Source organism: Haliotis rufescens, unplaced genomic scaffold, assembly GCF_023055435.1.
Source record: "Haliotis rufescens isolate VD_foot unplaced genomic scaffold, xgHalRufe1.0.p SCAF_7, whole genome shotgun sequence".
NCBI lineage: Eukaryota > Metazoa > Mollusca > Gastropoda > Lepetellida > Haliotidae > Haliotis > Haliotis rufescens.
Window position 1 is genome coordinate 19,221,071 of NW_025964361.1, and position 15,825 is coordinate 19,236,895.

Below are 15,825 nucleotides of genomic sequence, written 5' to 3' on the forward strand. Positions count from 1 at the left end.
GTAATGACTGTCACATGTGGCAAAGAGGGGTGTGAGTTGAATTTCCATAGAAACCACATGTCCAGTTCTTAACTCTTCTAGTGTTACCTATTATAAGTTCCTTGTAACATTCAGTTGTCATGACAACTAAATAAAAAAATAAGGGTTAACAGTCTTGACTCCTAGCTAGAGGTCAGCTCGGAGAAATATAGAGTCGGTATCGCGAAACCCGTGTGTTGAAGACTGTAATGTATGCCAGTCTGGTATATGACGTTTTAATACTGTAAAATTCTATTCTTTTTTCTAAAAGATGTTTGAGTTCAAAATGTCGGTTCAGTTTCCTATTTCAATGGAAAAAATACTCGTTTAACCCATACCCAGAATCATTTTCATGAGAAAAAATAGAGTGAAATAACGTAGTTTAGTAGATAACTTCTAAGAGATAAGATTACTTGAGCATTCATTAACAAAGAACAATGGATAGTAATGAATATCCTTATATGGAAACTTAGGTCACCAATCCCTCATTAATATGCAAGATAACTCATTAATGTGTAAATGTATAAGTGATGTATCAGGTTAATTAGGTGAATACAGGGTCAACTGACCAGATGCAATTTACTTACATTAACAAAGAACAATGGATAGTAATGAATATCCTCATATGGAAACTTGACATCGCACGCGAAATGGAATGTTATTGCGACTGAATTTTGCCGCCTTTTTGCACCTTTTCTCCATGCTCATTCGGGGGGCTGCGTCTGCTGAGATTATCAGCCCAGGAATAAGAGTGTGATCTATGTCAATATGTGTTATAAAACTCCTCCTCCTCTGGATAAACACCCTCCTCCTCCTCCTCCTCCTCCTCTAGATAAACACCCTCCTCCTCCTCCTCCTCCTCTGGATAAACACCCTCCTCCTCCTCCTCCTCCTCCTCCTCTGGATAAACACCCTCCTCCTCCTCCTCCTCCTCTGGATAAACACCCTCCTCCTCCTCCTCCTCCTCCTCCTCTGGATAAACACCCTCCTCCTCCTCCTCCTCCTCCTCCTCTGGATAAACACCCTCCTCCTCCTCCTCTGGATAAACACCCTCCTCCTCCTCCTCCTCTGGATAAACACCCTCCTCCTCCTCCTCCTCCTCCTCTGGATAAACACCCTCCTCCTCCTCCCCCTCCTCCTCCTCCTCCTCCTCTGGATAAACACCCTCCTCCTCCTCCTCCTCCTCTGGATAAACACCCTCCTCCTCCTCCTCCTCCTCCTCTGGATAAACACCCTCCTCCTCCTCCTCCTCCTCCTCCTCTGGATAAACACCCTCCTCCTCCTCCTCCTCCTCCTCCTCTGGATAAACACCCTCCTCCTCCTCCTCCTCCTCCTCCTCCTCTGGATAAACACCCTCCTCCTCCTCCTCCTCTAGATAAACACCCTCCTCCTCCTCCTCCTCCTCCTCTGGATAAACACCCTCCTCCTCCTCCTCCTCTGGATAAACACCTCTTCCTCCTCCTCCTCCTCCTCCTACTCCTCAGGAAACCTGTGTCGAAAATAAAAAGCTGCTGTGAAATGAACCCAAGCTGTCTTTAAGCATTGCATGGGTGAAGGGTATTAAAGAATGGTTCAGACCCTCTTATCGCGCACTTGTATTTGTTCACTATGGAGGTTACCAACTGTCCAGACTGTGGCAAGAGTTTTGCGCGAAAAGATAATCTACAGAGACATCAGAAGCAGGTGCATAGATCAACTCAAGACTCGCCTTCTCTTCTTCCTCCTCTGGATAAACACCTTACTCCTCCTACTCCTCCTCCTCCCGATAAACACCCTCCTCCTCCTCATCAGGAAATATCTCCACGTTTGCTTTCATCTCGGGAACACCAGTGACACGGACGATTCAAGTTCCTTATACCCTCCAATAGCATCGTTGTTGGACCCAGTGGATGCGGAAAGTCGGTGTTTGTCTTCAACCTATTACGTCGTGGATTCGTTCAACCCCTGCCCGACTGTATTGTCTGGTGTTATACTGTGTGGCAACCGCTTTACGATAGCATTCTTCAAACTTTACCTCAAGTACGGTTTGTGAAAGGAATACCTTACAATCTCGAAGATGAAAACTTCTTCGATGCCCGTAATCAGAACATGATGGTGTTGGATGACTTTTTGTCTGAAGCAAAGAATGACAATCGGATTTCCCGTCTGTTTACCCAAACCTCCCACCACAAAAATGTCATTATCTTTTTGCTATTGCAAAACCTCTTCCCGAGAGGTAAGGAATCCAGGGACATTGCTCTAAATTCTCATTATGTCACACTTTTCAATTCGCCAGTGGACAGACAGCAGGTGAAGTTATTCGCCAGAAGAATATTTCCTGAAGACATTGGTAAATTTATGACTCTTTATGAAAGGGCTGTTGAAACCCCTTATGGACACCTTACAGTGGATCTCAAACCCGGTACAAGTGAGAAGAATAGATTACATGTCAACGTCTTGACAACCAGCGACAATCAACCTGATCACAGTGCTTCACAACAACAACAACAACAACAACAACAACGGGTAAAAGATGTCTCTCTAGCATTAGACGTGCAGACAGCTCCTGACATTCGTGCTGATCAGACTTCAATTTCCAAAGAAAGGTCTCTAAGCTCTGACGACGACGTTGAAACAGCATCCATCTCGAGTGACGACACAGGACCTTTTACCATGGCCACTGCGTGTACTGACTGCGGCGTATTGATAGACAATATGCACGATCTACAGCGACATATTAGATCATGGTGTCCAGCAAACAACAACTTGAAATGTAAAAAGAAATTGTCTCAGATACGAGAGTGACGACAACGGCGACGACGATGAGGAACGACTTCCTGAACAGAAAGGTGGAGGTCTCGCTGTCAAACGTCGTCGCTGGAAGCCGCCAAACACCGACGTGGATGCGGAGGAGTGGCAAAATGTTGGTTTACAACGCATCTCGAATCGTGTGTACAACATCAAGCATGACGCGATGAAACTCAAGAGGAAAAAGTACAGACAACAGGGTCGAACAGAAGAATGGATTGACAGAAAAATGAAACAGATGTGGGACAGCGAATTGACCGACAGTCTCAAAAGTGTCATAGAGTTCTCCCAATATTTTAGACAGGCGCCTCTATTTCAACCCATCCTAGACAGCCTGAGCGATATGGATCCTGGCACTGATCAATCTATTATCAAAAACAAGATCGCTCGTTTCACGAAAACTGTGATGAAAGACATTCTGACTCGTGTAGACATACCTGAAGCAGATAGTGACACTGAATCTATCTCAGCCGCCGATGATGGCGATGACGAGCAGAGCGAGCAAGAATAAAAACTTTGTTCTCGTTTTACAACCCTTCAGTTGAGATTTTGTGTTACCCAAAGCAATGACACGGAAGAATCGGTCACCGAGTCGAGGTAAAGGAAAAAGATTTGGACTTATCCATGTATTGAAAACAGGACCTGTCATTAAGTCAAAACAGATTTCTCTAAATGACAGCTCCCTGGCGTCAAAGAAACGCCTGGTCGTATACATCAGGAGACCGGTCAAGTTGGGACCTCTGGGATGCAAACATCTATAATGGCACAAAGATGGTCGTCTCCATCAGGTGCATCTGAGTGGTGTATTTCATGTCGAGATTAAACACTTAAAACTTTTCTAAAATCATTGAACCGTCAAGGTTTTTAATCATTTTGTAAATCGTTGAAATCACTCGAACTCTACACTTGTAAAGACAACACCCTGTGCTGTTAATAAAAGCCTCATTACAGTTTATATTTTGTTGTTGTTTTAATTCATATTTCTATGATGTCATACATATGGTCAAAATGCCTCTGGAAAGCAATTATCTCTACAAGCCGATCACACGACAGTTTGCTTGTGGTTATTTTGTTTTTTGTTTTTTTTAGTATCATACAGTTACTAACACGAACTTGTCTATAGTAAAACCACACTGTTAACACTTCAATTCAACGAGAACTGTGAACCTACAGTGAGTGAGTGAGTATGGTTTTAAGCCGCTTTTAGCAATATTCCATCAATATCATGGCGGGGGGACACCATAAATGGGCTTCACACATTGTACCCATGTCGGGAATCGAACCCAGGTCTTCGGCATGACGAGCGAACGCTTTAACCAATCAGCTATCCGACCGCCCCTCCGTACAGATTCACATCATAGATCTATCCAACTTCATTCGAGGTGCTCTGACATCAGCACTTACAAAAAAGGAGCTCTTTTCAACAAATTGTCACAGGATAGGTTTTCAATAGCCTATTTAGGCTGAAATTTGATTGTTAAAACGAACAAATGTCCAGCTTGGCACTCAAGGGGTTAAACTTTTGGAACTATATTTAAATGAGAATCTTGCGTGCCCGGAGACTTTAAAAAATTGGAATCTTTGTAAAACGGTTTAGTGTTAAATATTATTGTTTAATCACGTTTGTATACACGCAACGAATAAATATTCTTGATGTGAGTGTATTGTCATTTTGTTTGTTTTTTAACATATACCCAACCTGATACAAAACAGTCAATTAATCTTGTGATATTCGCTGCAAGAGGTTTTGAGTTAAAGGTAATGAACGCTGTGATGTGACATGGTGAAATAATAGAAAAAAATATACAATAATTGGTATCAATAAACTTAAGAAATTGTGATTTGGTAAAATACAATGTATAACACTTTTTTTAAATTTTCCGACTTGCAGACGAACTCGCATTAGTCTTTTCGTTCAAAATCGAAATGGATATATTTATAAAATTTAAAAAAGTATGTACGGATGTACAAGTGCTATTCGATAACTAAACTAGGGAAAGATGCATATGAAAATCATGCACATGTTGCTGAGATGATCTCCTGACTTCTACATACTCTTAAGAAGATATTAGACATAAACACAATTAACGAAAATTATTCTTATAACTGCAAATTAACACGAATATACACTCATACTGTAAGTAGGTCAAGGGTCAGATGCATTCGGGCAGTGTTTGAAGTAAAATGCTCGAATTTCAACTCGTGAAATAGTCGTTCGTTGGTTTCTCCTGTAATTACAAATACTCTGAATCAGACATAATAGACACATACTTTGGAAGACATCCTCTCTCCGACTTTAATTTCTCGCGCAAAACACTGTATTCTCCCACCGATTATCATGTTTCCCACTTGATTTTGTTATAACACACAGAGGTGAAGTTTCCAGCTAACACCCCATGTTCTCAATAAATGTCCAATAATTATCAAATTGACTTCCAAGTTATCAGGTAACGACCATTCCGTTAGCTAGCTTTCGCGGTATTATAATATGTATCTAGCAAACAATGGTTACATGGTCAGTTTGAAGTTAAAACTAGCATTAAATATTACACAATGATTTTGCAAATTCGTACTTTGCAGAGTTAAAGGATATGGTTGTAAATTTCACACAGGCGAATTGGTGTTTTTCATATAATTAGTATTGTTCTTTTACAAAATTAGATCCTGATATTCTTAGTATTCATCATGCCTTTATTGAATAGCATGTGTATAGTAACTCATACCATATGTGAACTTTCTACAACGGAGTGCAGCTGTGGTTAACCAACCCCCTCCATTCATAAGCAGGCTCACGATAAATGGCATGTGGTGACCTCAATTTCAGGAGGCTCTCTAGATGTCAGTATTTCACAAAACAGCTACACTGACAAAACAAGGTGTTATGTGTATAACATATACCAACTCATTCGGAGTAAACCTCACTTGTTACCATATAAGCAATATGATCTACTGTTAGATGCGTGGACAACTGTGTACATAGTACACTAACTAAATATGGAAATATTACTATGCCCATTGAGCGTTGTAAAGATGGTGATCACGTGACTCCCCAGCGAATATGTACTTGGTGAAGCTTGCGTTGAATTGATCATCGGGTTATCTTCCTGACCACTGACAGAGGACACAATACACCAAACGATTAATCTTAAGGTTTTAAAAAGCTAATCATGCTAAATTCAGAATATTCTAACTTTATCTCGAGTAATAGAAATTTATCATGACAAGGGTTAACTAACACGATGCTAAGATCACCTTTTTAAAACCTTAAGATTAATCGTAACTGTTTTGTAAAAAGAGATAAAAAAAACAACAATATAAGAATACATTGATCGATGTCTGACTTTATTAAACAGCACAGAGGTAAAGGTAACTACATCACTATGTCTCGTCATTACGATGGTTCTTCAATGGGACGCCATTTGTGGTCCACACATCCTGGAACAAAGGGAACATTGAATTTGTACATGTACTTTTTTTTTCCTAAATGAGAATTCGTTGGACTCATGATAACATAATAAACTCAATCAAGTTTTTTTTTCATACACATGCATCATGCAGAAACAGACTATAACATCTACAGCCAGGAATCGCAATGCCATAGCATGTACCCAAAAGTTGTGTGACGCTCGCACAACAAAGTATAGTCTGTATCAGAAATCACTTTGTTACATTTCATAAAAAAATAAATTTTCATAAAATCACTATGAGTATTCTATTTCTTGCTTTGTAAAATGTTTAACGAGTGATGTTTTATCAACAACAACAACAACAAAAAAGAAGAAGAATTATATCTGATTTCTGTTGGGTATTAAACTCTACAAATGGATTAGTTAAATAAGAATCTGTTTTAAGTTTAACTGTTAAATAATCTGAATTATTTTGTCAAAAGCATGGTGTACAAATGCATACATAACATTACAAAAATGCTTTACACAAATATGCATTAGAGGTAGACAGATGAGAAAGAAAGAAAAAAGATTTTAATGTAACTAATTACATATCAGTAAATAATTTGTAAAAATATTTAGATTAAAATTATTACTCACCTAAGACCACTCTGACACAGCAGCACGTGACCTCCATTCTCCTCATTCATTCCGTCTTCAATACTGTCAGCAAGGTTAGAGTGAAAATGTCAGTCACTCAACACTACCGTTGAGTTTTATAACACATATTGACATAGATCACACTCTTATTCCTGGGCTGATAATCTCAGCAGACGCAGCCCCCCGAATGAGCATGGAGAAAAGGTGCAAAAAGGCGGCAAAATTCAGTCGCAATAACATTCCATTTCGCGTGCGATGTCAAGTTTCCGTATGAGGATATTCATTACTATCCATTGTTCTTTGTTAATGTAAGTAAATTGCATCTGGTCAGTTGACCCTGTATTCATCTAATTAACCTGATACATCACTTATACATTTACACATTAATGAGTTATCTTGCATATTAATGAGGGATTGGTGACCTAAGTTTCCATATAAGGATATTCATTACTATCCATTGTTCTTTGTTAATGAATGCTCAAGTAATCTTATCTCTTAGAAGTTATCTACTAAACTACGTTATTTCACTCTATTTTTTCTCATGAAAATGATTCTGGGTATGGGTTTAAACGAGTATTTTTTCCATTGAAATAGGAAACTGAACCGACATTTTGAACACAAACATCTTTTAGAAAAAAGAATAGAATTTTACAGTATTAAAACGTCATATACCAGACTGGCATACATAACAGTCTTCAACACACGGGTTTCGCGATACCGACTCTATATTTCTCCGAGCTGACCTCTAGCTAGGAGTCAAGACTGTTAACCCTTATTTTTTTATTTAGTTGTCATGACAACTGAATGTTACAAGGAACTTATAATAGGTAACACTAGAAGAGTTAAGAACTGGACATGTGGTTTCTATGGAAATTCAACTCACACCCCTCTTTGCCACATGTGACAGTCATTACTACACGAAATACATGCGTCAATGGAATATGTCTAACAATGACATTCCTTTCCCCCGTGAATCACATTTGAACCTCGTAGTAGCCACTTCCATATAGGGACACTCATTACTACGCTTTGTTCTCACTTAATGGAGGACTCATTAACACACTGCATTCGTGCATTGGAACAACAGACCTCTCATTATCCTTTCTGATCTGTGACGTCATGATTATATTTGACTATAAATGAGTTAATGCCCTTGCGGATCAACTTAGTCTCATATCGCTTTGTGGAATGGGGGCCCCATAGAACTGACTTGTAGGTCAGGCGCGAGATTCAAACCGAGGACACGTGACACCCGTGAGCGTTCATGGCAACGTCCGCCATCTTGTGTTTTAGACACGTGTTGTTCTACGTTTAACGAATGGTCAAGTAATTAATTGCATGATTGCATACGGTCAGTTGACCCTTTATTTATGTAATTAAATATCGGGAGATCTTTCTACATGAACCTGTTCCTGGGCTTTTAAATATTACCACACATAGCCCTCCACCGAATGTGCACAGAGAAATGTCTTCAACGCAAAAGGTTCAAATGTTTACCACATGTTCTCGCGCCAAAATGGTCTCACAATGACATTCCATTCCGCGTGAGTCAAGACCCAACCCATGCCAGGTCGTAGTATCATGTCCATATAGGGACATTCATTACTATCCCGTGTTCTACGGTTAACGAATGGTCAAGTCATTAATTGCATGATTGCATCTGGTCAGTTGACCCTTTATTAACCTAATTGACCTTTGACGTCATGCATACATTTGCATATTAATGAGTTATTCTGCATATTAATGAGGCAATGACGTTGACAACACCCCCCACCCTCAAGGTCAAGGTTATGTGACGTCATCAGTCACGTGGGGTTACTAGGTGCACTTGTGACGTCATCAAATGAGGGGGTGAGGGGGGATAGTTATTAAATGTTATCTACTGGTATATGATATGCAGTTGATGACATAATTTGTCAATGCCTGTTTTTTTTAAAAGACTTTTTTGAATAACATTCTCAACTCTATAAGTTATATACCTGAAAAATACTTGTATTGCTGTGACAGTTCACAACATTTACTGATGATCTGATCGAACGTTGCATAAGACCTTCACATTTCGCGGACTGCCTTGACTAGCATGCGTAATACCCGATCGGCGATAATACAACATAGATATGGGTACGTATGCAATACAAATGTATTTCATTTTTAAAAGTATGATATTCAAGGATCAAGGGCTACACTAAAACTATCGATTCCAAAACGTCAACAAAACCACCTGGAATGAATGATCAGCTGATCCCACCGGCTCGCTTCGAACGGCCATCAAGTGGTTTACTACTACTATATAAGCAGTCGTGGTCATCCTGAAAGTTTCACTGAATCACGGAACATATATTTCAGGTCCTGATAATGGATAGATAATTGTTTTCGGCGAAAAGATATACTGTCCATACACCAGCGTGTACGTTACCGATTGAGGTAAAGCCTATGCTGGTTTTCCATTGTGGGGCAACAGGTGGTGTGAGATCTGGACTTTCCCGTCACCTCTCAACAAACTACAGGAAATGTTAAGAAGATGGAGGAACTACAATCTCCAGGTACGACAATTTCATCATGTTTAGCGTCCGTGATTACCAGATGTCGCCACCTGTCAGTACAACATCATGCTATGTATTGCCTGTGTACTGTGCATCTACAGAATATTCACCGGACCTCAAGTGACCACTCAGTCAAGAGGTAAGATGTAAGATGTCGGACCCATCTTCACATTTAAACCAAAATCATCTTCCCTTGCCGTCATGGCTGACACTGACTGTCAGAGTTGTCTTGCTGGTATCAAGGTTATATATCAACTTGGTCTCAGGAAGCGTGACCTCATTCCTGTGACAATGAAGATGCACGCTGCAAACAACAAGGGCATCAACATCCTCGGTGCAATCACCATGCTGTTCTCAGGCAAAGACCCTAATGATAATTTAGTTGAGACCCGCCAACTCGTATACATTACAGACGACTACGACAAATTCTTCCTTAGCAGAGAGGCTGTTAGAGAAATTAGAGCCTTTACAAGTAGGGGCATTCAACACTTGTGAGCACCAACCCCTCCCCCTCATGGAGGGCCCTCCAATGAAGCTTATGATTGACCCCGATGCTACACCAGTTGCTTACCACACACCTGTACCAGTTCCTCTTCACTGGCAAGATGATGTCAAAGCTTGCTTGGATTAAGACGCCCGGCTAGGTGTGATCGAGCCAGTACCAATATGTGAACCTGTCACATGGTGCACTAGAATGGTTGTTTGTCCTAAGGAGAATGGTAAACCAAGATACGCTGTTGATTTGCTCTTAACGCACATGCAATCAGAGAAACCCACCACACACTGTCCCAATTCCACCAAGCCAGATCAGTACCACATGGTAAAAAGAAGACTGTATTTGATGCTTAGAATGGTTACCATGGCGTACCCATTCGTGATGAAGACAAACATCTGATGACATTCATCACACCCTGGCGAAGATACAGATATTTCACTGCTCCCCAAGGATACATTGCTTCAGGAGATGCTTACACGCAGCATTTTGATGAGATTGTAGTTGATGTACCTGACAAAACCAAGTGTGTAGAAGATGCACTCATCTGGGCTGACGACATTGCTGACGACATTGCAGAGGGCTTCTTCCAAGCTTGTGGATGGCTTGACATCTGTGGTAGAAACGGCATCACACTGAACCCTGGGTGTTTGTCTTTTCTCAGGAAACAGTTGAATTTGCAGGCTTTTAGATAACACATGTATACGGCCCTGTAAAAAGTACATCCAAGCCATCTTGGACTTTCCACACTTTGAAATATTACAGATAAATGGTCATGGTTTGGCCTAATCAACCAGGTATCTTATGACTTCAGCATGCCTGAAAGGATGCAACCACACCACCAGCTATTGAACCCTGGGACACCTTTTCGATGGGATAACCACTAAGACATGTTGTTTCAGGAATCAAAGGCAGTCATTGTCAGTGAGATTGAGGAGGGTGTACGAATATTTGACAATCGAAAGCCAACATGCCTTGCTACTGACTGTTCAAAGGGAGGAATTGGATTTTGTCTCAAGACAGTGCCTTTCTGTTGTCGCGATGGTTGGAAAATCATTCTGGTTGTCAGTCGATTCACCCATGCAGCTGAATCCAGCTAGGCCCCTGTGGGAGGCGTTGGCAGTTGCTGATGCACTGGAAAAAGCCAGGTAAAGTACTGTGTTCTCGGCTGTAACCCTCTCACTGTTGCGGTCGACCACAAACCACTCCTCAAGGTGCTTGGCGGCCGATCCCTCGAAAACACCGTGCTGCTTATGCTCTGTCACGCCATCCAACTGGCCACCCTGAGAAAATGGTGTTAATATAAGATTTGTGTGAGGTAGGAAAATACATTTATACGACGAACCGTACAAGGTATTGAGCCAAAATGTTGTGGAGAGAACACTTGGTAATTGTAGTCATCTCAGTTATCGGTACTTAGGAAAAGTCCAAGGTGAAGGTCAGCTACCATCAATAACGCAAATGTCCCTCGTTAGAATCGATAGCAGCCTGATATATCCTGCCCATGGAAGAGACGAGTATGCGAATCACATCCTGGGGAATGGTAGCCCAGTCGGCCTGCAACACAAAAGCCAACTGCTGCAACGTCTGGAGTTGTGGTTGACGTCAGCGTCTGTCCAATTCACACTACAGGTGCTCTATTGAGTTCAAATTCGGGGATCTGGAGGGCCAGGGGAGAACATCAACGTTGTTGCTGTGTAGACAGGCTCTTGTGATTCGTGTTGTATGCGGTCGAACATTGTCCTGCTGGAATACACTGTTGCCATTGGCTGCAGTTGAAAGGACGTGTGGTAGGAGAATTTCGGTGAGCCATAAGATTGCCCTGGATATGGACCAAACCTGTCCTGCTATGATGAGAGATAGCCGCCCACATCGTAACGCTACCCCTACCAAACCTGTCCACTTCCTGTAAGCAGTTTCCTGAGTAACGTTCTCCCAAACGTCTGTAGACCCGTGCTCTTCCATCCCCTCAATGGAGGTGAAATCTTGATTCGTCGCTGAATCAGACATCTCTCAATCGCAGTTGACCCTGTGTTGACGACACCAATGCAGTCGTTGTTGACTATGTTGTTGACTCAATATGACGCGACGAACAGGACGTCTTGCTCGTAGACCTGCTGTTCTTAAACGATTTCGCACGGTCTGGTAAGAGATTCTGCGCAGTCCGGGTATTTGGGATGCGGCTGAGGTGGCTGTGGTCGTCCTTTCACGCAGTGGCGCAGTCGGATGTAGCGATCTTGGGCGGGGGTTGTTACTCTTGGTCGTCCCGACCTTTGCCGATCACGTGTTGACCCATGCTGTTGAAAATGATCCCATAGCTTTGTGATGATAGTGGGCGCTATACTGACCCAATGACGTTGTTTCTTTGCACTTCTGTTAATTTTGGCATGTTGTTGAACTGTCACTGTTCGATTGGCGCAGATACCAGGCAATCAAACACCCGCACTTTGATACCGTTCATAGTTCTGCTGCACGTGCAGTACGTGCATGCAGCTCCATGGCCCTTTTGTTAATGCAATGGGTGCGTTTTTCCGAATCGTATGTGTTTCCCGACTAATGGTTTGCATGTCCTTGTTGTGATAGTTTTCATCCGGGAAATTTGTCACTGACACTATAACACATTTAACCCCTTCATTTTGCACCTCATGGTCCACTAATTTTGCTTTTTTGGCCAAAAATATCCGCATTGCGTTTCCTTATTTTGAAGGGTATAGATTATGTCGCAGCCTTCTGCAATGATGATGACGTGCTTGACCTCCCAACTTTCTCAAATCTCAGTCACATGAACCTAGCCTCAATAAGATGCAGCGAGAAGCCTGATGTCAGCATTGAGGACTCAGTTATACACTCAGCCGTGTCATCGATCAGCTCCCTCCAGTCAATCACCTGGGATATGGTCAAGCTGGTGGAGATGATTGAATCAGGGATGCAAGAAACCCGCCATGAATTGCCAGCATCACTTCGTGATTACCATCAGTCTCGTGAGCATCTACAAGCGGTCAATGGGGTTGTCATATAATCACAGGCAAAAGAAACGCAAATGGTTTTAAGCAAACAGGTAACACACACGGAATCATAAATTGATACAAGTTCTAGCATGTAGTGAAGCCTGATGGTGTTATCAATATTTTTGGTTGCATTTTGGAAGCCCCGAGTAAAAACGCAACATAACTGCAAGTGAAAGTGCTCGACAGACCATAGGAACACATAATCGACACATTAGCCGGGACACTGTGATCCGACGTCTCCGTTCCAACAACCTCAGATGTCGCCGACCAGCTCGTCGTCCTGTTCTCCAACCACGGCATCGACAAGCACGACTTCAGTGGGCACAGGGTCATCACAATTGGCGTCATCGTGAGTGTAGGCGTGTTTTCTTCTCTGATGAAAGTGGCTTTTGTGTCTCCCATGCAGACGGAAGAGTCAGAATTTGGCGGCGTCGAGGTGATCGTTTCGCTGACAGGAACATTGTGGAAAGGGATCCATGGGGTGGACCTAGCGGCATGATATGGGCAGGGATTGGACTTAATGCGAGACTTGAACCCATGTGCTTTCTGAATGTTGGTCAAGGTCGGGGACACGGCGTCACTCCTCAGCGGTATATCGACCAAGTGATCAGACCCCACATTGTTCCATTTTTTGCACAGCATCAACAACACATTTTCCAGCAGGACAACGCTCGTCCCCATGTTGCTAGAGCTACCATGGCCTTTCTGCAACAACACACCATCCGTGTTCTACCGTGGCCAGCCCTCAGCCCTGATCTGAACCCCATCGAACACTTGTGGGATGAGGTTCAAAGGCGTTTGCACAATGTGCGCCCAGTCCCTACAACTGCCGATGAACTGCTCTGGATGTGTGCAGGAGGATGCCCAGGGCCTTCACAAATCGTCTGATCCACTCAATGTACAGGAGATGTGTGGCAGTGATCAATGCTAATGGTGGTCACACAAGGTATTGACTGACATTTTGGGTATTGACCCGAAACTGTGTAAGCCCTTAGTATTTGAAAAAACCCAATTATGTCATCTGCCTTTTAATCCATTAAACTGTCTTCAGTCAAATTTTTGTCAATCTTGCCCTATTAGTATTTCTTGTCTTTACTGTTGAAAATAAATAACATGTATACTGCATACTCGACTTGCGTTTCTTTTGCGGGTGAGTATACAAGGGTCGAATCGTGATTCCCCCATTACTACGACAGGATGTCCTGATTGCACTCCACTCTGCTCACCAAGGCGTGTCATCGATGTCGAGAGCTGAAGCATCTATCTTCCAGCTATCATAGCTCTCAGAAACGATTGCAATCACTGCAACCGTTTGGCCCCCTCCCAACCTTGTGGCCCACCCATGCCACCATTCTACCAAGTCTACCCATTTCAATGTGTGTGTGCTGACTTTTTCCATTACAAAGGGGACAACTACTTAGTGATCGTCGACAGATACTCCAACTGGTCTAATAGTTGAAAGAACCTCCAGTTGTGTATCTGGCCCGATTGATTATCTACGCCGAACATTTGTTTCCTTTGGCATTCCTGGTGAGCTATCCTCTGATGGTGGCCCTGAATTTACAGCCTCAGTTACCAAAGGGTTCCTTCGAACATGGGGGATAACCGCCTATCGCCTTCCCACACAGCAGTTGTCGAGCAGAGGTGTGAAGACTGTCAAAGGATTGATCACGAACAACACTGGACCTAATGGCGGGAACTTGACACTGAGGCCTTTCAACACGCAATGCTCCAATGCAGGAACACTCCAGACAGAGACACCAAGTTATCCCCTGCAATGTGTGTCTTAGGTAGACCCATAAAGGACTTTATACCCATACTACCTGGTCGCTATAAATCACATGACACATGAAGTGTACCCTTTCCAAGAGAGAGGATGCTTTGAGAAACCGACATACTAGGGCGGCTGAACGACTTACTGTGCACACCGAACAGCTGCCACCCCTTGTTGTTTGGAATCTCGTCCAAATCCAAAATGAAACAGGTCCTCACCCACTGAAATGGGACAAAACAGGTGTGTGATTGAAGTTCGCCAATTCGACCAATATGTAGTACGTGTGGACGGCTCAAGCCGTGTGACTCTACACAACTGGAAATTCCTCCACAAATACACTCCTGTATATCCACCCACAACAACAGTCACAGTTTCTGATAATTTGCAAGGCTTTACTCATTCAACATCACCATCTGGTTTCAATGGTATACAATAGCGTCCTTTTTTGCATAAGGCCTTATCCAGGCCCAGCAATGCCATCAGTAATCAGCCTGTTGCCCCCTTGCAGAAGGAATTAAACTTGATGGAACCATCACCCTCAGCCGTGCCAGCAACGACGACAGTGAGTCCCTCAGACCTGTCATCGGAACTACCCGGCTTTCAACACCAGACTGAGCTCCACAACAACCTGTCGCACTGTCGTTGACAACAACATCAAATACAAAAATGCTACTACCCCCAAGTCCTGCCCCAGTGGACGTTGAAACAAGACGTTCTACTCGAAGAAATATTGCACCCTCGTGGCTTGTGACTATATTCATGCTATTTAGGTGGAATAACCCCTGAACTGTAGGGCTGTAAATCTGATAAAGATTACCAGACATGTACGTGTTACATGACATTCCTGTCATCCTTCCCTTCCATAGATATGGAGGATTGAAACATTCATAATATGTGACATCAACACACTTGAAGACATTTCAGTTCATTTTAACACTCGGTCAAGATTTGACTGTCTTACTTAAGCCTTGTCATACCTTTTGCAAGATATACTACTGACTTGGTTAGGGATAGGGGATTATGTACATTTACATTATACAACCATGTGTTGCATTAAGTTCTGTTTCCTGTTCTATGTTCCAGATCTCCATCATTTGTGATGTCGAATAAAGATATGTCCAAACAGTATAACAGCTGCATATTTAAGATGTAATGC

The 15,825-nt window shown here is 42.5% G+C and overlaps 1 protein-coding gene across 1 annotated transcript in view; it reads right to left on the reverse strand.

Moving 5' to 3' along the window:
• The window catches only part of LOC124113293 (glycine receptor subunit alpha-2-like), a 110,526-nt gene extending 95,643 nt beyond the window's left edge, over positions 1–14,883 (reverse strand). Inside the window, exon 1 of the mRNA XM_046473592.2 lies at positions 14,815–14,883. The gene's annotated coding sequence lies outside the window, so the exon portion shown is untranslated. The remainder of the gene's footprint in view (positions 1–14,814) is intronic.
• Between the last annotated feature and the right edge of the window lie 942 nt (positions 14,884–15,825).